The sequence below is a fragment of the Balaenoptera ricei genome, chromosome 12, assembly GCF_028023285.1.
Source record: "Balaenoptera ricei isolate mBalRic1 chromosome 12, mBalRic1.hap2, whole genome shotgun sequence".
Taxonomy (NCBI): Eukaryota; Metazoa; Chordata; class Mammalia; order Artiodactyla; family Balaenopteridae; genus Balaenoptera; species Balaenoptera ricei.
In genome coordinates this window covers 80,801,309-80,826,219 of record NC_082650.1, presented here as the reverse complement: position 1 = coordinate 80,826,219, position 24,911 = coordinate 80,801,309, and the positions used below count along the sequence as shown (strand labels likewise).

The 24,911-nt window shown below is 38.8% G+C and overlaps 1 long non-coding RNA gene across 1 annotated transcript in view; it reads right to left on the bottom strand.

Moving 5' to 3' along the window:
- Nucleotides 1-24,911, bottom strand: part of LOC132376439 (uncharacterized) — a 413,195-nt gene that overhangs the window by 193,231 nt on the left and 195,053 nt on the right. The window contains exon 3 of the long non-coding RNA XR_009506298.1: nt 10,520-10,644. This is a non-coding gene — a long non-coding RNA (uncharacterized LOC132376439). The remainder of the gene's footprint in view (nt 1-10,519; nt 10,645-24,911) is intronic.

Here is a 24,911-nt window from a genome sequence, read left to right as displayed (position 1 = left end):
GAAAGAAAATTTTAGCTGAGCATTAAACATGGTGCACAGACACCACAGCAGCGTGGACATACTCTAGGTGTTAAACTTGAGGGGAAAAAAAGAGAGAAGAGAGGAAAAGGAAGACAAGGATATCATGACAGATGCGGAAGGAAGAGAATAAAAAGATTTCAGAATTCTTCCAACCCACTCAGATGATGCCAAGGAACCAAACATAGCTCTGCCCCTTCTGAGGAGCTGTGGGTAGTGCAGGCAAGGTCTGACACAAGTATCACGTTTCTCAAACGTCTAACTTTTTAATTGTATTTAAGAAATATATCACTAACAGTTAATTCTCATATACTCAATTATATCTATAGAGACAGATAATATATATCATAATATTATCATAGGGAGAACAGTTACTCAGGTCACAGATGCACTGCTTTCAGTTTCTTATAGTACAAACCAATTTCTTCCATTTCCTTTTCATTAAAGTATTCGTATAAAAGTACAGTGAAATGGAATAAATGGTTTCATTTAAGTGATGTTTCCCCAGGGGAAAGCTTACTGACAAAAACATAGTATCAGGTACAATGTGCTAAAGAACTGATTTACTTTATTCTTCATTCAGTATGAACTACAGAACAATACACAGATATAAAAACAGGCTAACCATAAATTTGAGTGCAATATTTGACAAAATAATTGCCAGTTTCCTTCTAAAATTATTTCTCTGGTATGCAGTCAAGTTGTTTGTTACAACAAATTTTCCTCAACTGCTTCTCAGTATATTTGTAGTAAATAATTTGTACTCATGGTTCTAAAGAGATGATGCAGAAATTCTAATGAAAGCATGAAATATTCTGATAGCTCTGAGGTTCTTTTACAAGCTAAGTCTTCAAACTTTCCCACCAAGCTTTAATTCCATTTCTATCTGTCCAGAGGAAAACATATTATTCTGATTTTCATTCTGCTTCCTGAAGTTCTCAGTTGGCTTTCCCCATATTCTTCATTAGTTCAGTGTTCTCCACCATGTTTCTCTCCCTAGCCACTCCACTTTTGTGATCATCTCTTCACCACTCTGTCAATAACCACAGGACTCATTAAGGAGAGAGGATGCCAAAAGTTATTTTGGACAAAGGGAATGGGCGTGGCATTAAGAGTTGTAAACATCTACAGATTCCAGATGATAGAATTTAAATTTTGGTACCATTTTTCAAGTTAAAAATAGGAAAATGAAAAAAAAAAAAAATAGGAAAATGACAAAAGCTTTTGCACAGCAAAGGAAACCATAAACAAGACAAAAAGACAACCCTCAGAATGGGAGAAAATATTTGCAAATGAAGCAACTGACAAAGGATTAATCTCCAAAATATACAAACAGCTCATAAATAGACATTTCTCCAAAGAAGACATACAGATGACCAACAAACTCATGAAAAGATGCTCAAATCAGTAATTATTAGAGAAATGCAAATCAAAACTACAATGATGTATCACCTCACGCCAGTCAGAATGGCCATTATCAAAAAATCTACAAAAAATAAATGCTGGAGAGGGTGTGGAGAAAAGGGAACCCTCACACACTGTTGGTGGGAATGTAAATTGTTACAGCCACTATGGAGAACAGTATGGAGGTCCCCTAAAAAATAGGACTACCATATGACCCAGGAATTCCACTACTGTGCATATACCCTGAGAAAACCATAATTCAAAAAGAGTCATGTACCCCAATGTTCACTGCAGCACTATTTACAATAGCCAGGACATGGAAACAACCTAAGTGTCCATCGACAGATGAATGGATAAAGAAGATGTGGTACATATATACAATTGAATATTACTTGGCCATAAAAAGGAATGAAACTGGGTCATTTGTAGAGATGTGGATGGACCTAGAGTCTGTCATACAGAGTGAAGTAAGTCAGAAAGAGAAAAAGAAATATCGTATATTAACACATATATGTGCAATCTAGAAAAATGGCACAGATTAACCTATTTGCAGGGCAGGAATAGAGACTCAGACATAGAGAACAGACATGTGGACACAGTGGGGTAAGGGGATGGTGGGACTAATTGGGAGATTAGGATTGACATATATACACTACCATGTGTAAAATAGGTAGCTAGTGGGAACCTGCTGTGTAGCACAGGAAGCTCAGCTTGGCGCTCTTTGATGACCCAGATGTGTAGGATTGGGGGGGTGGGAGGGAGGTCCAAGAGGGAGGGTATATATGTATACATATAGCTGATTCACTTCGTTGTACAAGAGAAACTAACACAACACTGTAAAGCAACTATACTCCAATTTTAAAAAAAAAGGAAAATGAGAAAGGAAAGAAGAAAAAGAAATAAGCAAGGCACACAAGCAGGAAGGAAGAAAGGATTCCTTTCAAGAACTGGACCTCCTTTCCCTGGGTTCCATGTTGTCATTTATCTTCATGTTTTCTCTCATTCTGCTAAAGCTCATTCTGCAGTAACTAATGTATATGTATATTAAATCATCACATTGTACATCTTAAAAAAAATCACATTGTACAACCTAAATATGTATAGCTTTTACTTGTCAATCATACCTCTATAAAGTTGGAGAAAAAAGAGCACAAGAATCAATAATGATTGTTTTCATTCTTGAAATATATTTATTCTACACAGATATTTGTATAATAGTTTGTCTGGGTATATAATTGTAAGTTGAAAACTATGTTCCTTTTGAATTTTAAGCTATCTCTCCATAATATTCTTACCCCAATGTTGCTTTCAACAATTCTAATGTTATTTTGATCCTAGAGTCTTTGGAGTTAAATGTGCATCTTTTTTCTTTTTTTGTTTTTTGTTTTAATTCTCTCTTTGGAAAGTTTTGGGAGCCTCTGTTTTTTCTAGAAGTTCTGAAAATTCATTAAAATGTGCTTTGATGTGAATCCTTTTTTGTTGGGCTCCTGCTGGGTTCTTCTAACTTGGAGACCCTTGTATGTCAGTTCTGGAAATATTTTTTGTCTTCTATTTCTTGAGCAATTTCCTAATGTCTGTGTTCTTTCCTCTCTCTTTATGCAATATCTATGAGCTGAATGCTGGAACTCCTAGAGTGATCATTTAATTTTCTTACCTCTTTTCTTCTATTTTCCATTTTTTTATCTTTTGATTCTATTTTCCCAGGGATTCTCTCAACATCTATTTGATTTTTCTAAATGATTTTATTTTAATTTCTGAGAACACTTTCTGAGTCTGTTTATTTATATAAGCATCATACTTTTGCTTTTATTTTTTTGTTTGTAGTGGATGCACTATTTCTTGTCTTTCTGAGGATTTCAATTACAACCATTGCTTTTGTTTAAGTGTTTCTTATTTCTCCCTGCATTGTCTTTGTTTCTTTTGGTTTTCCTTTAAAAAAATTTGTCACACACATATGTTGCTGTGACTTGTGTACAGAAGCTCAGAGCTTCACAGGTTCTGTTTCCTCTGAACATTAATGGCGAGTCTCCTACTTGGGAGAGAGAAACCTAGTAACCAGGGAGGGAAGGAGACCTAAGGGACTAACTGCACCTGGTATAGATTTTTCTCCACTCCAAGAACCATTACTAACTTAATGAGTCAGGGAACAACTTGAGAGTGAGTTTTGCAAGCTGCATTGGTCTTCAGTGAGGTCTGCTATAACGAGCAAATTCACATACTGGAAATAAAAATCACAGCACTCACCAAGAGCTTTCTTGACATCTGCCTTGATTATTTCGTGATGTTTGTGCATGTGTGTCACTCTCCCTTTGCTCACTAGACCCCAGTCACATTCATCTTCTTTCAAATGCTTATTTTAGAATTAAGACAATACTTCTGTATATAGACTGTATACAGCAGGTACAGACTAGAGGAGCAACCCCCAAACTTATGACCAAATAGAACCCCATTGCCTAAGGAACCATAAAACTGTATAACATATCTATTCAAATAACATAAGGTAAATCAATTCTTTGTTGACCATAGGAAATCATATATGTAATATAGTGTGCTTAAAAATGGATGTCCCATAAAGACATGTTGATTGATTGGATGTTTTTAAAAGGATTCACCTGTAGAATTCCTTTAAATAACTATTCCAAGCACTATATAGGATTGGCTAAAATAATGTTCACAAACATGATCATTACATAAAACTAAGGATGTAAACTAAATCCAGATTTCTGTAAACCTGAGTTTTTGCATGCTAATATTTCTGTGACAATAGTAAAGAGTTTCTATGATTCAAATATTTTATGTTCTTGAGATCTGGCAGTGATTATCCTGCGCAAGTGCCCTTCTCTGAGAGCTGCCACCACCTGCCCCTGGAGTCATGTTTGTACTTCCGGTCTGCAATCCATGGCTATAACCCACGGGGCAGTTTACATAAGGACTAGTAATGAAAAGACTGGGCTGAACTATTGAGGGTTTCTCTCCAGGAATTTGGAATAGGATCAAAGGGCAGAAAAGCCAGTCAATGGCGGCTGCTTCTTTGTCACATGATGTGGGCTCCTAGGTCAAAAGATCCCGCCCTGAGGAAGCTGTGATAGAGAACTATGCAAACAGAGTACAAAAATCCATTCTTTAGGAAGAAAAGGACAATGAGAGATGCCTTGAAATGGTCCCACGTATTACCAGCACATGCTAAGAAAATCTGCCCTGGATCCTGGTGAATATCAGTTCAAGTTCCTGTCATGATGCCCCCACTACCTTCCTATCCTTGGATCCATGGGAAAATCCTGTACCCTCCTAATTAAGCCCTTTTTCTATAAAAACAAAATAAATCACTGTATGCAAAGGCATGATCACTATTTTATTGATGCCAAGACACACCTGACAACTGCCAAATAAATTAGTGTTGTATTTCTTTATATCCTCCTTCACTTCCAGAATTTATTTTGATGTAAATGAGAGCTGAACCTCTCAAAGGACTAAAAGAAAATCAAAGAGTACAACTTTCCCTCAGAGAACATATGGTCCTGCTGAAAGTTCCTTTGAGTTTTGCCCTTAGAGTGAGGAAGCTTTCTAAAGATGAATTTATGAGTGCGGACAAAGATGTCATGGTGTGAGTGTGTCAGTGGGCATGTATTTAAGCTGCCACATATAAATCCTGCAGTTAGGAGCCTGCATGAAAATTAAATTACCAAGTTAAAATATAGCTTAAAGAAATAATTATCAATCCAGTGTGCATTTATGCTGAGAAATGTTTAGTCTACTGTAAATGAGCCACCAGGGTGTTAGATTACAACATGCCCAGAATTACAGAATGATTTATAAGAACTCCTGGGTCTCAAGGAATAAGCATATTAGCACAAAGGAACATGAAATAGAATTACAGCACTATCTGATAACTGAGCGTATGTAACATACTTTCACAGAATCATGTAATAACAACAATAATAATAATTAATATATGTATAATACTCTACTGTGTTAAAAGCCTCTTTAGTATACTTTAACGTTACCTTATTGGAACTTCCCACCAACCCTGTGAAGTACATAGTCACTATTATTTCCTAAAGAAGAACCTGAAGTTCAGAGATGTTAAGTCACTTGATTAAGTAGCACAGTTTGGAAATGGAAGAGCCTGAATTCAACTCCAAAATTCTTATATCAAAATTTGTTGTTCTTTTACTACATGATATTGCCATCTAAAGTTAAAAAAAAAAAAAATTTAAGCTAGCAAGGATGCAAATCACTTTAACGCTGCATTTTTTTTTCAGAATGAAGTCACAATCTGTAATATGGCTCAATAACTAAGCAATCAACACACCATAAAGAAGGAGACTGTGCACTACCCTCTGTGCTGCCCAGATGAAGGCCTGTTCTCCATGTCCAAAGGCTTTGCTGCCCTTTAGGAGTTCTCCCAGAGTCAGTAGCAGTGGGAGGCATGAGGTCAGCTCTGGGTAGTTGGTCACTGGCAACCAGGATTAGCAAACAAGAAAGCTACAACAAGCTGTATCCACAGTCCGGTCAAACCAGAGGAGCCCCTCTGTCACTGTGTAGGGAGGCCCATGGGCCATTATAAGGCCATAGCAGGAGTAATATGAAACTGAAATAACACTTTGAAAATAAATACACAAACCAGTGAATTACTCTTATCATACTTGCCCTTGTCTTTTCACTGCTTAAAAAAACAAAAACAAAAAGACACATGCTCTTCTTGTCCTCAGTCCCTGACCATAGGCAAGTGCCTTCCTTTCATATCCTTCTTCTGTAAAAATAGGGATAGCAATTCCTACCTCATGACATTGTTGAGAATAGTTTAAAATAGAATGCATGTAAAGTGCTGAGAACCATGGCTAGCAAGAAAAAGGCTCAATAACTATTGTTATTTTTAGCAAGAACCAAAACCACACAGCCCAATGTCTACATTAACTTGACTCTTCCAAAAAACTCTTGCCCAAGAGGATGAAAGTACAAATAACTATTTTTAATTTCAGGAACTTCCTCCAAATCCATATATCAGAACTTTCAGCAAGCCCTAATTACCTCCCTTCTCGGGATAGTAGACCACTCAACTGGACTTGTCAAATGACTACTTATGCTTCCACACTCCCTCAGAAATCCTTGCTTCACTGTGGCCACAGATTCTAAACTATTACGTCATGAACTTTGTCGAATCCCAATCAGTTTACTGCGTGGAAAGACCTTACACTGACTCCAGAAACCTTACAAATATCCTGGCCCTCACCTGCCCCCTCAGAAATATTCATAAGATTTCAACAAGACACTGATCTTCCTTACTGGGTTAAGAATAAATGTAGTTTAGCTCTACGATGATGCTCTTTTTGGTGAGTCAGCAGTTAACATCATTATTATTATTATTATTATTATTATTACTATTATTATTATTATCATCATGTATATCTTTCATCTCTATAATCATGTGTTTTCCAAATATTGCCCAAGGGGCTCTGAGACACTGAAGTGAACTCACATGGTGCAGTGGGACATGTGAATTTTTGAGGAAGACACTGCAATCCCTGACATCCATCAGACACCGTATGGGCAATTTTAATATTAGATTGTTATGTTCCTTTTGAGACATCATATCTTTGTGAAACTGGATTTACAATGGCTGCTGTGATAAAAATCAAGTACTACATGGTAGTGGGAAAAGAAAAATGAGGCTGACGGTGATATCAAATTTTGAGAAGTGGTGCAGCACTCAACAGGCATACACGTCTCATTAGTAAGTAGTTATGGCTATTTTGGAGTGAAATAAAAAATGTTTTTCTTTTAATGTATGTGCATTATGTATTCAAATGGCTATTAAGTTGTTAGGACTTAAATATTTATTAAGTTGTTTATTCCTACCTACTTCATAAATGGAACTGTGTGTTTTTTCTTTTGGTCTGGGAGTATCCTAAAAAAAGCTCACCAAGACCCTAAGGGCACTGGGAGTGAAGAAAGTTTAGGAACATCTGCTCTAACCTAGTCTCTGTGCAACTGTGACTGGACAGAATTTAAAGAAAAACCTAAATCCAGGGTAAATTGCCTTCGAGGCTCTCTCCAACCTTCAAACCTACCAATCTTTCCATGGGTTTCTCCTTTCCTCAAACGTCCTCATATGAATTCCTAGATGCCCAGAACTTCCCATACACCCCAAGGAAAGTTCCCATTCTGATTATCAGGGAGATTAAATTTATACACTGTAGAGATGGAGTTGCTTCTCTCTGTCAACTTAGTTCTTTCATTCAACAAATATTTGTTGAATAGCAGATAGAAGTTAAGCATAGTTCTAGACTGCAGATACATGGGTTAGAGAATTTATTACGTTAATAGTTCTAAAACCTTGGAAGCTCATTTGTAAATGGCTAAAGATTTTCCAGAATAAATGCACACTGGAATGATCATAATTTCTAAATTGGGTATCTAATCCAAGTAAATAGCAGAATTTTCAGCCAAGAGATGCAGACATACCACCTATTCTGTTCACAGTAAATTTAGGCCAGAACTGGGGTTAGCTATAAAACTTTCAAACGTGTTTTTCCAGCTGCGAGAGAAACATACACGTGAATGACCAGTTCTATTTTCATTTTCTTGCTTCACTTCATACACATTCCAAGAGTTTTCATCAAAATGATGCATTTCTTTCACAGAATTGGCTCTGGGTCATCCAGCTCTTCTATCAGGACCAAGTGATGATCTGTTCTCTAAGTTAAGCTAATACTTTCTTGCTGTAGCTCAAATTTTCTTTTTCTAAGAGCCTCCTGGATACAAGTTCAAATTACCTTTAATATTAGAATGTTCTGAATTATCTTCTGAATATACTCTCAATTTTGTTTTTCCGACCTCCAAAAAAATTCAGGAAATATTTTTTTAAGTTTACAGAGAACTACATTTTATCAATTAATAATAGTCTAGTAAAGATGCAAAAAGTTCAATTTCTTCATGGAGGCTCCAAATTGCTCTGTCTATATGTTCTATTTTTCTTGTAACAAACTCAGACAAATGGAGAGGTGCCTCCAAACTGATCCTTCATTTACAAAACAAAGAAACAAATGAGAGACTCAGAGCTTTTGTATGAGGAGCTCCTCTTTTGGCTTGACAATGAATATATGTAGTTTTCAAACCCCAATAAGCAGAGCAGTACCTTGTTGGATCCACGGGACAAATTCAAACGCACTTAAGTATTATATTATAATTTACAATGAAAAACAGAATAAAGGAAAATATCATTCCCTCTGAAAGTCTGAACAAACCTATTCCCTTTTCACTCCTCTTAGAGTATTACTGTCAGGTAAGGTTAAGGGGGGCCCACAAAACCTTTGGGTCTTAAAGCCATGCCAAACCAAGAACAAGGTTAGTAATTTTTAAGGTCCACATTTTCTTCTTCACACCAAATTGGTACAATAAGAGAATGACACAGTGACAGGAAAGGGAGTCGCCAAACCAGCAACCCCTTGTGACAATAAATGATTCTGTTTCCTAAGGGGAAGTGAGGGATGGAAAGCTTCAGCAAATGGAGCAATTTTAAGTCCCAAGGTCTGGTGTTTCCTAAGTGAAGACAGGAAAAACTCAATATGAAATTCTGCCTGAATGAAGCCTCAGAACCATTAGGGACAAATTTGCAAAAACAGATATTGAATCTGTGCTTCTGTCTCTTTGCCTGACAACAGTGTGCAAACAGCACACGCGCGCACACACACACATACACACACACACACACTGCAAGAAGAGGCTCAGATGAGAAAAACTGCTCTTCTCAATCGTTTCCAATATGTTGAAGTCCTCAAGGCTTACTTTAAAAATCATTAATGTCAAAGAAAATTAATAATAATGTGCATGCAGGGTTAGCTCTGAGCAGTTTTAAAGTCAGCTGTTTTTATTCCCATTGTCCTAAGTCTCCCCTTTCCCAGCGTTCCCAGCACAGCTCTCCCTAAGTGGACTCAGTAACTCTTGTCTCCTCCTCTGCCCACTGCCCACACCCTCCCATCCAAACCCACTCATTTATACCTTCATATGAACTCAAGTCACTGTGCAACTTCTCCTAGGGATTTGGGGGTTAAACTTTATCTCCAAAAATGATGTAAATGGCCGTGACCCTCATTGAGGAAATGGAAGACATACATGAAACAGGTAAGGGAGTTACCAAAATTACATTTCTGCTAATGACTTATAAAAATGCAGGATTAAAAATCTTCTTTCTGTTTTTATCCTCAGGGACTCTATAATGGAGAAACTACTTCTGATACATTTTCTTACCTTCAACATTTCTTCCTGCATCTTAGCTTCGTAAAAAACTTATACAGATTTGAAGTTTTCTTATAAAAAACTCCTGGACCTACCAGGGGCTATTTTCACTTCAACCTTACTCTGGGCTGCCATTTGGCAAATTCTACATGCTCAAAGGGGTTGCTGGTTAGATTGTTTCTGAACTGGCATGCGCAGCTGAGGTTCTGATTGTTAGGTAAGATTTCTGATTAATTCCATCTATCTATAGACCTGCCACAGCACCAGGAGCTGATTATGCTAGATTAACAAACAAAGCAATTCAATTTGAAAAACACATGTTTAGTCTCTATGCTCTCCAGGCTCTCACAGCAGGGAGTCAGCCTCCGCAGCCCAGAACCTTTTACATATTTGCATGCTTGTGTCCCGCTGGAGAAGAGCCCAGGTGTTTGTGTGAAGGACTCTGTTGGATGCGCAGCCTACTGAGTGAGGAAAAACGTTACACGCAGTTGTCGTCCTGAACTTGGAGAGACAGAAGTGATCTGCCTGGAATTGGCAGGAAAACTTTAGCAGAAGAGATAAAATTTTACTTGTCCCTTTGAGAAGGGGTTGGTTTAAAATAAGTGAAGGGGATATAAATTCAGCACCTGTGTTGGCATTGCCGAATTGCAGGAGGAGCCAGAGTTAGCCCAGCATAGCACAGTGGCAAGGGCAGGGGAGCCCGAGGTGGATGGGACAGGAAGAGACCGGCAGTGCAGTCGAGATGAAAGCTCTTCTCCTTCTTGGAGAGGGAGGACAAGATGACGTAGGCTCTATGACTATATTTCAAGCCTGTATTCTTTCCTGGTGAACACGCATAGTGAAAATACTTTATACTGACCGTTCGCAGGTCTGAAATCCCAGTTCTTCCTCAGGGTCCTGGTAGAGCTGGCGCAGCTGGCTTGGCTGGGCCTCGTGACTCTCCCACCCCGTGTGCTGATGCTGGTGGTGAATCTGGGAGGCAGTCTGGGAGAAACATACAGGAACAGATTTATTTTTCAGAAACGTTTATTTTCTCTTGGCTCATCAATGTTGATACAACTGATAAAATACAACCGGAAAAGACAGAAAAGCCAGAAGAGATGGGATGAAATGAAGCTGAGTAAAAGGTTGAAAGCATTTAAAGTGAAAACTCATGCAGTACTGTTCGTTTCCTGTGGACGATAAAATAATATTTCTGAAATAACTCTAACAGGAATAAAGAAGTCACTAAAAGTCAATGCTCTTCTCCAAGTGTTTTTAAGTAAGAAAAAAAAAGTCCATTCTGTAATAATGTAAAAAAAAAAAAATCTTAATTATGCTGCTTATGGTGTCTATGTATACTTGTTCTATTTTGAAGACTCATCTATGAATTCCATTTTGGCAGTTAGTGACATTTTAATAGCTCATCATTCATATGAAAATATTTTTCACAGGGTTTTAGTTTGCCATTCTCACTGTAGTCAGCAAAGAAGTCACTGTCACTCATTTTAACAGTGCTCACTCACAGTGCTTGGCATATAGTAGATGCTACATAAATATTTGTTGAGTTCAATTCTCGGGATATTTACTTGCTTTGCAGCTAAAAATGTAATATAAAATGACTAATTTCTCAAGAAACATCTTTTTTCAGACTCTCAAATGCCACAGCTTAGGATTTGTTTTGTTTGCTTTGTTTGCAGTAACAGCAATGAGATATAATCATAATAATTTACTCCCCTCTACACAACTACCCGACTACCAGAATTAGAATTTATCTAATTCTTGATGGACTGGACACAACACAGAACTTTCAGAAATTGAATGTATCAACTAATTTTTTTGTATTTATTGACTTTTGAAAACTTAACTTGGTTCCTAAAAAGTTTTGAAGAAATTCCAAATGAAAAACAAAATTAATAACAACAAGATAAGCATCAGCACTGATGTGATAATATTCTTAATTGGGCCAAACTTAAATACAGAAATTATTCTGCTTTATTGTAGCATAAAACTTGATTCAGGAGCCCTTGAATACATTAAGTAGAACTAAAGTTCAAACAGAATGAAAGAGAGGGTAGTTTTCTAGAAGTGTTTCATCACATTTCCCTTAAAAACTTTTCTTGTAGTTGATTATTAATCTCACAACGTTGTGGTCAGAAAGGATGCTTGATACGATTTCAATTTTCTGAAATTTACCAAGGCTTGCTTTGTAGCCCAGCATGTGATCTATCCTGGAGAATGCTCCATGTGCACTTGAAAAGAATGTGTATTCTGCTGCTTTTGGATGGAATGCTCTATAAATATCAATTAAGTCCATCTGATCTAATGTATCATTTAAAGCCTGTGCTTCCTTATTGATTTTCTGTCTGGATGATTTGTCCATGATGTAAGTGGGGTGTTAAAGTCCCCCACAATTATTGTGTTACTGCCTATTTCTCCTTTTATGTCTGTTAACATTTGCCTTATATATTGAGATGCTCCTATATTGGGTGCATATATATTTACTTGTTGGCTATCCATTATTTGTGGCAGTTTAGAAACTTTTTAAAGTTCAGAACAGTTCCTTCAGAGAAAAGGCTTGCAGAGAAACAGTGTGCAAAACAGATTATTAGAGTTGCTTGGATGGAAAGTGGGGGGAAGCCATGGTGATCTAGGGAATCCTGCAGTCCACAAGGAGTTGGAGGCCAGAAAGAGCTGGGTTCTAAGCACACAACTCCACTAACTAGACCTTCCAAGCTTCAGAATTCTCATCCATAAAATGGAAAATATTACCTATCTTGTTGAATTGTTATGAGAATTGAATGAGATGATTGAAGTACTCAGTACAATAAGTTGCAATAAGAGGTCACCAAACAGTATTATGGCAGAAAATATTGGCACTCTGCCCCCTCTCCTAGAATCCCAATTCACCATTTTAGTCCATGTCACCCAACACCTCCCCTTCATCAGTACGTATTCTTGCTCTGGGGAGAACCCAGGTCAAGACAGATGAAGTGCCTGAAAATGTACATCACCAACCCATTGCATTCCAATGGCCCTCACCCTGTGACTGACTGATGGGTGCAGGAGTATTTCACTATCTTGCCTCCTTCAGGATCAAGCTAAAACCACCTCTGGAACTTGCCCAAGAAGAATACTTCCCTCCTTGACATATCACCTTTCCCTGTGTCGCTGCCTACCCCCAATAGGTCTCCTGGGTATGCTTCTATAACAAAGCCTTTACATAGGAACACCACTCTCGGGGCCTGCCTCTGGGCAACCCGACCTAAGAGGGGTCAACGAATGGTTATGAGAATGATATACAAGGTACTGGATCATATTCCTAATTTCATTTTCAAACACTCAGCCCCATTACATCCTCTCCACGGCTTCTCTAATTCAAACCCAGAGGAGCCAAGGGGCCCCCAAGGCACCATGAATGTGCGTGCCTCTCTTCTTTCTGTTTAGAACACCTTTCCCTATGAGAAACACCCACTCATCCTTCAGGACCTAATTGAAATCTCCCCTCCTCTGTGAAACACCCTGAAATCCCAGCAGAAATATCAATATTTGCTCTGTGAGTGCCCTTAAATTTTGTACCTATCTCTCTTATAAAATATGCCATATTGCATTGGTGACTATGTCTGGGAACTCTGAGAACAGTGACCTGGTACTGGGTACCTTTGCATTTCACCCAGTTCCTCTCCAGCCATCCTCTACCCACCTTCACCCTAATCACGTACATGTCCAAAACCCTTTCCTCAAACCCTTAGAACCAGATGAGCTTTGGAACTCAAAACCTCCCAAGCCTGGAATATTATTACAGACCATGTACCACATCTTATAGAACATTCCTGGCAGGTTCTCGGGTGACACTCCCAAACCGAATACAGTGCAGTTTCTTCCTTGAGAGAAATGAGTATTCACACAAAATGAGATAAATAAAAAATGCACGTAACCTCATATCCATTTGGGTTAGGTTTTGCCACTAAATGAATTCAGGCTTTTTAGAGTTGTTTGAATTTCAGATTTATAAATAAAAGGTTGTAGACCTTTAATAGAAGCTCAATATGTGTTTATTGAACTGGACTGGAGAAAACATCTTCTCATTGCTGTTTCCACTACATCTCCTTTCTGCTTAAAGCTAGTAAGAGCAGATTTTTCAAAGTTCCTGGATACAATTGCTTTTTACCAGAAGCCAAGATGAACTGCCCAAATCACCAGATTTCCCTTCCTGATTCCTGGAGAAATAGATTATGCTATTTTCCTGCTGCTCTGAATGTCAGACCTGTGAAGTCAGTTCTTCTATACGGATATATAAAAATTGCAGAGCCTGGAACACTACTAATTTGACTACCAAATCTGAGGATAGCGAATCACTTAAATACATGCTTTCCTTGGTTTGCACTTGCCTATTAATAATCTCACAGACATGAAAACTAAATCCCCCCAAATGGTGTAATGATATGTTATCACTGGAAGCATCTTAGAGGGCACCTAATTCAATCCCTTCACTTTATAGATGATGAAACCAAGGCTCAGAGAGGTTAACTGACTTTCTCGGGTTCACATGGTAGGTTAGTAGCAAAGCGGAAACTAGAATCAAGATCTCTAGGATAAGTTTTCTTTTCTCTATGCTATCTTGCCTCAATAAAATGGACTTCTTCTAACACTGATCCTTTAACCCTTCTATTCTAAAGGCAGTTAACCTATTCTGTTCTCTGAATAACAACATTGCATGCATGGTGCCCTTCGTGATTCTGCATACCAAGACTGTCATTTGAAAATGGAGATAATAGCAGCTTCCCCTTTACTGAGTCTACATAATATATCAAGGTCTGCACTCAGAGCCTAATAAAAGGAAGATCAAAGTGGAAGATAATATTACTATAGATTATTATGGTTCTAACAAACATACATTAAAGGTTTAATAAAATTATTTTTGGAAATATTCTTAGATTTTTAAAAAATTATATTTACAGTAAATTAAAATATATTAGGCTGATTAATCAAATTCTTAATATAAAATGATTCCAGAGTTCAAGACCCTTATAACCACTTTATTGAAATACTGTCACTCATTTAAATGCTATACACGTTTTAACTTGCCAGCTCTGTAGTATCACTTAAATAGGGATTTTGAATTAAATTCCAATCATGGAATTTAAACATGAAAATATCAGTTCAAGGAAATAGCTATTTGTAATGTATATAACATGAAACTTTAACAGAATTTTAAATATTATTACCTTATGTAAAGGGTTGTAAATATTTCCCCCAAACATAAGGCAGCATTGAACTTCAGAAAGAGGTAGTAATTTTTTAGCTAAGTTTTACCTACAGAAAAACTAAATTACCCGAGTAAAAAAAAGAACTTTGCATCTTTTTTCCTATCACATCATATACCCTGAGAAGTTTTCCTCCTCCACTGGCCACCCTCTTCCTTCCTACTTTAAGGAAAGTGAAGAGAAAGAGATAGACTACAAAAGTGTACTTGTGGGTCCACACCTGCCCAGAGAATGTGAATACACAGGAGAGGTGAAAACACAGAAATGAAAAGGTTAAAACATCAGTTTCCCTCCAACCTTGGGCCATTTGGACTACAAACAAGAGAATCTAAAAATATTCTCTCATCAGTTCCTTCCTCTAAAAAAAAAACACTGATTATCTTCAGTGAACACATGTGAATCCCTCCAACACGTCAGAGTTACTGTTAATTGGAAGTAAAATCAACAATTAGCCATCCTGAGGCGCCCTGTTAAAATGTCCTGTCATCAAACCACTGATGACAGATTTAGTCCCTCTCAAAACTAACAAAGCAGAGTTCAAATGGATGTAATAAATACACCTGAAAGAAAATCCTACAAGAATCCAAGAAGTGAGGACCTACCCCACTGAGCCTCCTATTGGCAAGAGGTAATCTTCACATCGATTCTTCCATGGACCATGCCAAGTCTCATGGGTTTCTTAAGGAAGTGGTATAGCTTCATGTTTCATTTCACTAATGATCAAGTTTCCCAACCAATGTAATTAGAACAGCCAGCTCCCTGAGCACTCTTAATTAATAAGAAATTCAAAGCCAGTTCCACACACCATCTAGGTTTAGTTTTCCATTCACCTGTTGCCATTCATTTGAAGGCAGTAAAATCTCTTTGAAATGTTTGTCCAAAAGTAAGATTTTTTACTTAAGTTTATCTTCCAAATGGCTATTGGCACATAACCCATGGCTGCAAACTGCCCTCCCACAGACACTTCTAGCACCTCTATAATCACTTTATGTGAAATGATTTATTCTGTTGATTGTAAGAATAACCAGTACAATGTGAAACGCACTTGAAGTGTCAGGTGGGCAAAAAGATAATGTGAAGGGAATATCTGAGTAAAATCAAATGCAAGGATTTTTGTTTTGTGTTGCTTTTACCCTCCTGTATCTTCACTACCTAGGACAGTACCTGGCACATACTAGGCACTGGGTAAAAACTTATTGAATGAATAACTGTCTTCTTCTTTATTACTCACACTTGCCACACAGTCCCAGGTAGTGCCTTTGAAACTCCATTAGCTTCTCTACAGACCATACCCAGGGAGGCATCAACCCTGCAGGATGGTCCCAGGGAGCACCCATCTACAGGTCACCTCTAGCATAGCCTCAACATGAGACATCTGCTGACCCAAAATTAACATCGCACTCAGCATACTACGCTGGCTTCCATAAAAGTGTCTCCCATTTCAATCAGGATGCTATCTAGAAGTCGCTTTTTTATGCCCATGTGAACAATTGAGGTTTGATGTGTAGCAGCCTGGGTTCAATCGGGAAATAGAAATCACATGATGGGTTAAACAGACGAAGATTAATATAAAGAATAAACCATGATCAAAGATAGAATATAAGGAAACTCTATATAGTAGCCTAGGGCGGAGGGAGAGTACTCAAAGAAGAACAAACTTGGGAGGGGGATCCCCTTGCCAAGGCTGGGGATCAGACCCCATTCGAGAAGGTATATTTCAGTCCAAAGGAAGGCAGAAAAGTTTGCTGGCTTGTCCAGCCTGAAGCTCGTCCACAGGCTCATGGGTGAGCAGGATATAAACCTCCAGAGCGGAGGTGAAGAACAGGTGCTGAGCACCAGGGGTGTGGGCATGCCGAAGGGGTGGGGGCCCTCTAGGCTGCAGAGGAATCTGGGAGCCAATGCAGTTGGGAGGCCTTTAGACACAGGTACAGGCAGGAAGCCGTTGGGACACCAGCTCTCATTTCAAGAGGGGGGTAGAAAGGCTCTCAGCAAATGGAGGCTGCAGGGGGGCTGAGGATTCCGGGCCCATGGCTGGGGCAGAGCTCCACCAAATGTTTGTACGCTGGCACCACTGATACCACCCACCCCCCTCCATCTGCTGCAGCAGCAAACAGCAGGAGAGACCCTTCTCTGCAGTGTCCCACCAGAGCCCTTTACAGAGAAAAGTGAACATCACACTCACTGTGAAGAAGAGACGCCTTATCACAGGGCACATATGGCAGGGTGAATTTGGAGCAGAAAGGCAGTAAATGAATAATGGCGCAGATCATTATCTCAAAAAATAACACTGTTGCTTGTTTCTGTGCATGGGCCAGTTGACATGTACAAACATAGCTCTCAGTTTGGACACAGTGCAACCCCACAGAGCTGTCTCTCTGAGGAGGCATCTCCCCAGAGGCTGCCTCAAGTGAACTCTCAAACTGGGGTCAAGGTGAAACTTATAACCAAATTAGATTTGGGAACATATTTCTCCTGAAATATATTCAGACAGATCCGTAGAACAACCACTTGTCCTAAATAGCAACTAGAGCTTTCCAAGTATAATGATTACAGTTATCATAGAGAATCAATCCGTCTCCATTCCCATGAATCTGACTCTATGCCCACCCTGAAACTGTCAAGAAAACATTATTTTTTGCTTTATTATCTATAATGACACAGTATTTCAATAACTTGATTGTATTCCTCACCAATGAAAGTCTCACACATAATCATCCCAAACTACTTGTTACATCCACTGCAGTGAAAAGACCACCCCTCTTTGTTGTGACCCTTGGATCACAGAATCCTTTCGTTGTAAGGCATGTGGGAAGTATGCATACCTCCGATGGCAAAAAGCATTATAATCCATCAAGTATTTGCAAACTCTCCAGTGAGTTTCCATATATCTAAAATTATAAAAAGGGAAAGAACCCAAACATTTTCATTTCTAGAAATTCTGCTCATCTCCAGATCTTAGAAACAGATTCTTCAGGAAATCTATTTAATCTTTGATGTACAAAGATCAAATTGGCTTTCCTGAAAGTAACAATTCCTGACCATTGAAAGATTGCTTTAAAACTTTAAACACAGAAGAGGAAAATACGAGAGGTCAATGTTTATTTTTTTAAGATAACCCACCTCTAGAGTTTATAGATCTATCTGTCTTTCCCCAAAAGAAGTAAAACCTTTCGGGTTGCTTTGTGACTCTGGGACTATGGGAGAATTCAGAAGGCCAGAGTCATAAAACCTATTAAATATTCTTCTACGACATAACCTGAGAAAAGAACTCCAATAAAAATTTTGAAAATATTAAAGTATAAGTGAAGTATTTCTCCCCCAAGAGTGAATAGCATATTGAAAGAAAATAATTAGTTAATAAAAAGTAGGCTCCCATCTAGAATTTTCTGAACTAATCCTGATTATACCTATCTTACTCAAGTATCCCCTTAGTGCATTTCTAAATGTTTATTTTAAAACAATTTTCACTTAGATTAGCCAAGCATGGTTTGTGGAGGAAGATTTGAATTCCTCTTGAAAAGAGATTTGATGAATTGCTTTTTACTGCCCAGGGAAGGTATGGAAAACTTGGTGAAAGTTAATAAATAAACATGATGAAAGTTAAATTATATTCTCAGTTTGTAAATTTTGTATTTTCAGCTGTTAATTTACTAAGCAGTTGTCAGAACCTCCATTTTCTTACAGCCCCAAGGAAGCCTGCACCTTGTGCGAATACCTGCAATGAGTAACAATTAATGAAGCACTAGATGAGAAGTACATATATTTTGATTAGTTATGCCATATGTGCAATTCAAACTCCAGTGGTGTAGCTGGGAAAGAATGCTATTTAGAGGCTTAATCTACAGGTATGTTCATCTTTCCTATTCAAACTCCAGGCTCTTTTTAATAAACTGACAAAAGGCAACTGCCCTCGTTGACTTCTAATTATCTATCACATGACGTATGACTAGAACCAGTAAATGTCCAATTCCTGAGAATCGTGTCTTCTTCTGACCTACTCTAAGAAGACTCAAATAAGACAGCTCTTCACACATGCCTATTCAGTGGGCTACACTTATAGGAGAAAATAAATGTATTTCAATTTGTAGTGATACTAAACTAAATTGTATTAATTAATACCTGTGTGAAATATGAAATCTTAATTGTTCTGGACCAAAATGGTACAAATTAAAGTGAAAAGTCTCCAACTTTTCAGATTCTTCACATATATCAATGATAATGGCAATGACAGCACACCCTTTATTGAGTTTTTATCATGAGCCAGGACCTGAGCTAAGCACTTTATATACTCTATATACTTTATATGCTGACAATAACCCTAGAATCCATTCTTTCCTCATTTCTAGGAGATGAGACAGTTTAGCAATTATTAATGACTTATCCTAGAACATACAGCTACAAAGTGGTGCAATCCAGGTCCTTAAGCTTTACACCAAAATGCCCCTTGTTAGAATGGAAGGTATCCTGAGTTTTGACTCTTAGATTGCTACTGCTAGTACCTTAAAGAAACATGTTTTATATTTGTGATATAAAACAGTGTGCATGCTAAGTGAACTAAGTCAGAACAGAAAGACAAATATCATATGATATCACTTATATGTGGAATCTAAAATACGACACAAATGAAGTTATCTACAAAACAGAAACAGACACACAGACAGAGAACAGACTTGTTGCTGAGGGGGAGGGTGCGAGATGGAGGGATGGATTCGGAGTTTGGGGTTAACAGATGCAAACTATTATATACAGAATTGATAAACAACAAGGTCCTACTGTATAACACAGGGAACTATCAATATCCTGTGATAAACCATAATGGAAAAGAATATAAAAAAGAATGTAGATAGATGATAGATAGATATGTATACATATATATGTATAATTGAATCACTCTGCTGTACAGCAGAAATTAACACAACATTGTAAATCAACTATACTTCAATTTAAAAAAAAAAGACTGTTAATTGACATTACACACTACTATATTTAAAATAGATAACCGACAAGGACCTACTGTATAGCACAAGGAACCCTACTCAGTATTCTGTAATAAACTAGATGGGAAAAGAATTTGAAAAACAATAGATACACGGAACCGTAGGCAAGATGGCGGAAGAGGAAGACGCGGAGATCACCTTCCTCTCCACAGATACATCAGAAATACATCTACACGTGGAACTGCTCCTACAGAACACCCACTGAACGCTGGCAGAAGACGTCAGACCTCCCAAAAGGCAAGAAACTCCCCACGTACATGGGTAGGGCAAAAGAAAAAAGAAATAACAGAGACAAAAGAATAGGGACGGGACCTGCACCAGTGGGAGGGAGCCGTGAAGGAGGAAAGGTGTCCACGCACTAGGAAGCCCCTTCGCGGGCAGAGACTGTGGGTGGCAGAGAGGGGGGAAGCTTCGGAGCCGTGGAGGAGAGCGCAGCCACGGGGGTGCGGAGGGCAAAGCGGAGAGATTCCCGCACGGAGGCTCGGCGCCGAGCAGCACTCACCAGCCCGAGAGGCTTGTCTGCTCCCCCGCCGGGGCGGGCGGGGCTGGGAGCTGAGGCTCGGGCTTCGGTCGGATCGCAGGGAGAGGACTGGGGTTGGCGGCACGAACACAGCCTGAAGGGGTTAGCGCGCCACAGCTGGCCGGGAGGGAGTCCGGGAAAAGGTCTGCAGCTGCCGAAGAGGCAAGAGACTTTTTCTTACCTCTTTGTTTCCTGGTGCGCGAGGAGAGGGGATTCAGAGGGCCGCCTAAATGAGCTCCAGAGATGGGCGCGAGCCGCGGCTATCAGCGCGGAGCCCAGAGACGGGCATGAGACGCTAAGGCTGCTGCTGCCACCACCAAGAAGCCTGTGTGCGAGCACAGGTCACTCTCCACACCGCCCCTCCCGGGAGCCCGTGCAGCCCGCCACTGCCAGGCTCCCGTGATCCGGGGACAACTTCCCCGGGAGAACGCACTGCGCGCCTCAGGCTGCTGCAACGTCACGACGCCTCTGCCGCCGCAGGCTCGCCCCGCCTCCTCTGTACCCCTCCCTCCCCCGGCCTGAGTGAGCCAGAGCCCCCGAAGCAGCTGCTCCTTTAACCCCGTCCTGTGTGAGCGAAGAACAGATGCCCTCAGGCGACCTACACGCAGAGGCGGGGCCAAATCCAAAGCTGAACCCCGGGAGCTGTGCGAACAAAGAAGAGAAAGGGAAATTTCTCCCAGCAGCCTCAGGAGCAGCAGATTAAAGCTCTGCAATCAACTTGATGTACCTGCATCTGTGGAATACCTGAATAGACAATGAATCATCCCAAACTGAGGAGGTGGACTTTGGGAGCAGGATATATTGTTTTTTCCCCTTTTCCTCTTTTTATGAGTGTGTATGTGTATGCTTCTGTGTGAGATTTTATCTGTATAGCTTTGCTTTCACTGCAAAACAATTAAGAAAATGGTAATAGGAGCACACATATCGATAATTACCTTAAATGTAAATGGATTAAATGCTCCAACCAAAAGACATAGACTGGCTGAATTGATACAAAAACAAGACCCATATATATGCTGTCTACAAGAGACCCACCTCAGACCTAGGGACACATACTGAAAGTGCAGGAGTGGAAAAAGATATTCCATGCAAATGGAAATCAAAAGAAAGCTGGAGTAGCAATTCTCATATCTGACAAAATAGACTTTAAAATAAAGACTATTGCAAGAGACAAAGAAGGACACTGCATAATGATCAAGGGATCTATCCAAGAGGAAGATATAACAATTGTAAATATTTATGCACCCAACATAGGAGCACATCAATACATAAGGCAAATGCTAACAGCCATAAAAGGGGAAATCGACAGTAACACAATCATAGTAGGGGACTTTAACACCCCACTTTCACCAATGGACAGATCATCCAAAATGAAAATAAATAAGGAAACACAAGCTTTAAATGATACATTAAACAAGATGGACTTAATTGATATTTATAGGACGTTCCATCCAAAAACAACAGAATACACATTTTTCTCAAGTGTTCATGGAACATTCTCCAGGATAGATCATATCTTGGGTCACAAATCAAGCCTTGGTAAATTTAAGAAAATTGAAATTGTATCAAGTATCTTTTCCGACCACAACGCTATGAGACTAGATATCAATTACAGGAAAAGATCTGTAAAAAATACAAACACATGGAGGCTACACAATACACTACTTAATAACGAAGTGATCCCTGAAGAAATCAAAGGGGAAATCAAAAAATACCTAGAAACAAATGACAATGGAGACACGATGACCCAAAACCTATGGGATGCAACAAAAGCAGTTCTAAGAGGGAAGTTTATAGCAATACAAGCCTACCTCAAGAAACATCTCGAATAAACAACCTAACCTTGCACCTAAAGCAATTAGAGAAAGAAGACCAAAAAAACCCCAAAGATAGCAGAAGGAAAGAAATCATAAAGATCAGATCAGAAATAAATGAAAAAGAAATGAAGGACACGATAGCAAAGATCAATAAAACTAAAAGCTGGTTCTTTGAGAAGATAAACAAAATTGATAAACCATTAGCCAGACTCATCAAGAAAAAAAGGGAGAAGACTCAAATCAATAGAATTAGAAATGAAAAAGGAGAAGTAACAACTGACACTGCAGAAATACAAACGATCATGAGAGATTACTACAAGCAACTACATGCCAATAAAATGGACAACCTGGCAGAAATGGACATATTCTTACAAATGCACAGCCTTCCAAGACTGAACCAGGAAGAAATAGAAAATATGAACAGACCAATCACAAGCACTGAAATTGAAACTGTGATTAAAAATCTTCCAACAAACAAAAGCCCAGGACCAGATGGCTTCACAGGCGAATTCTATCAAACATTTAGAGAAGAGCTAACACCTATCCTTCTCAAACTCTTCCAAAATATTGCAGAGGAAGGAACACTCCCCAACTCATTCTACGAGGCCACCATCACTCTGATACCAAAACCAGACAAAGATGTCACAAAGAAAGAAAACTACAGGCCAATATCACTGATGAACATAGATGCAAAAATCCTCAACAAAATACTAGCAAACAGAATCCAACAGCACATTAAAAGGATCATACACCATGATCAAGTGGGCTTTATTCCAGGAATGCAAGGATTCTTCAATATACGCAAATCAATCAACATGATACACCATATTAACAAACTGAAGGAGAAAAACCATATGATCATCTCAATAGATGCAGAGAAAGCTTTTGACAAAATTCAACACCCATTTATGATAAAAGCCCTGCAGAAAGTAGGCATAGAGGGAACATTGCTCAACATAATAAAGGCCACATATGACAAACCCACAGCCAACATTGTCCTCAATGGTGAAAAACTGAAACCATTTCCACTAAGATCAGGAACAAGACAAGGTTGCCCACTCTCACCACTATTATTCAACATAGTTTTGGAAGTGTTATCCAAATCGGAAAAGAAGAAGTAAAGCTGTCACTGTTTGCAGATGACATGATACTATACACAGAGAATCCTAAAGATGCTACCAGAAAACTACTAGAGCTAATCAATGAATTTGGTAAAGTAGCAGCATACAAAATGAATGCACAGAAATCTCTTGCATTCCTATACACTAATGATGAAAAATCTGAAAGAGAAATTAAGAAAACACTCCCGTTTACCATTGCAACAAAAAGAATAAAATGCCTAGGAATAAACCTACCTAAGGAGACAGAAGACCTGTATGCAGAAAATTATAAGACACTGATGAAAGAAATTAAAGATGGTACAAATAGATGGAGAGATATACCATGTTCTTGGATTGGAAGAATCAACATTGTGAAAATGATTATACTACCCAAAGCAATCTACAGATTCAATGCAATCCCTATCAAACTACCACTGGCATTTTTCACAGAACTAGAACAAAAAATTTCACAATTTGTATGGAAACACAAAAGACCCTGAATAGCCAAAGCAATCTTGAGAACGAAAAATGGAGCTGGAGGAATCAGGTTCCCTGACTTCAGACTATACTACAAACCTACAGTCATCAAGACAGTTTGGTACTGGCACAAAAACAGAAACATAGACCAATGGAACAGGGTAGAAAGCCCAGAGATAAACCCACGCACATATGGTCACCTTATCTTTGATAAAGGAGGCAAGCATATACAGTGAAGAAAAGACAGCCTCTTCAATAAGTGGTGCTGGGAAAACTGGAGAGGTACATGTAAAAGTATGAAATTAGAACACTCCCTAACACCATACACAAAAATAAACTCAAAATGGATTAAAGACCTAAATGTAAGGCCAGACACTATCAAATTCTTAGAGGAAAACATAGGCAGAACACTCTATGACATAAATCACAGCAAGATCCTTTCTGACCCAGCTCCTAGAGAAATGGAAATAAAAACAAAAATAAACAAATGGGACCTAATGAAACTTAAAAGCTTTTGCACAGCAAAGAAAACCATAAACAAGACCAAAAAGACAACCCTCAGAATGGGAGAAAATATTTGCAAATGAAGCAAGTGGCAAAGGATTAATCTCCAAGATTTACAAACAGCTCATGCAGCTCAATAACAAAAAAACAAACAACCCAATCCAAAAATGGGCAGAAGACCTAAATAGACATTTCTCCATAGAAGATATACAAATTGCCAACAAACACATGAAAGAATGCTCAACATCATTAATCATTAGAGAAATGCAAATCAAAACTACAATGAGATATCATCTCACACTGGTCAGAATGGCCATCATCAAAAATTCTAGAAACAATAAATGCTGGAGAGAGTGTGGAGAAAAGGGAACACTCTTGCACTGTTGGTGGGAATGTAAACTGATACAGCCGCTATGGAGAACAGTATGGAGGTTCCTTAAAAAACTAAAAATAGAACTACCATATGACCCAGCAATCCCACTACTGGGCACATACCCTGAGAAAACCATAACTCAAAAAGAGTCATGTACCAAAATGTTCATTGCAGCTCTATTTACAATAGCCAGGACATGGAAGCAACCTAAGTGTCC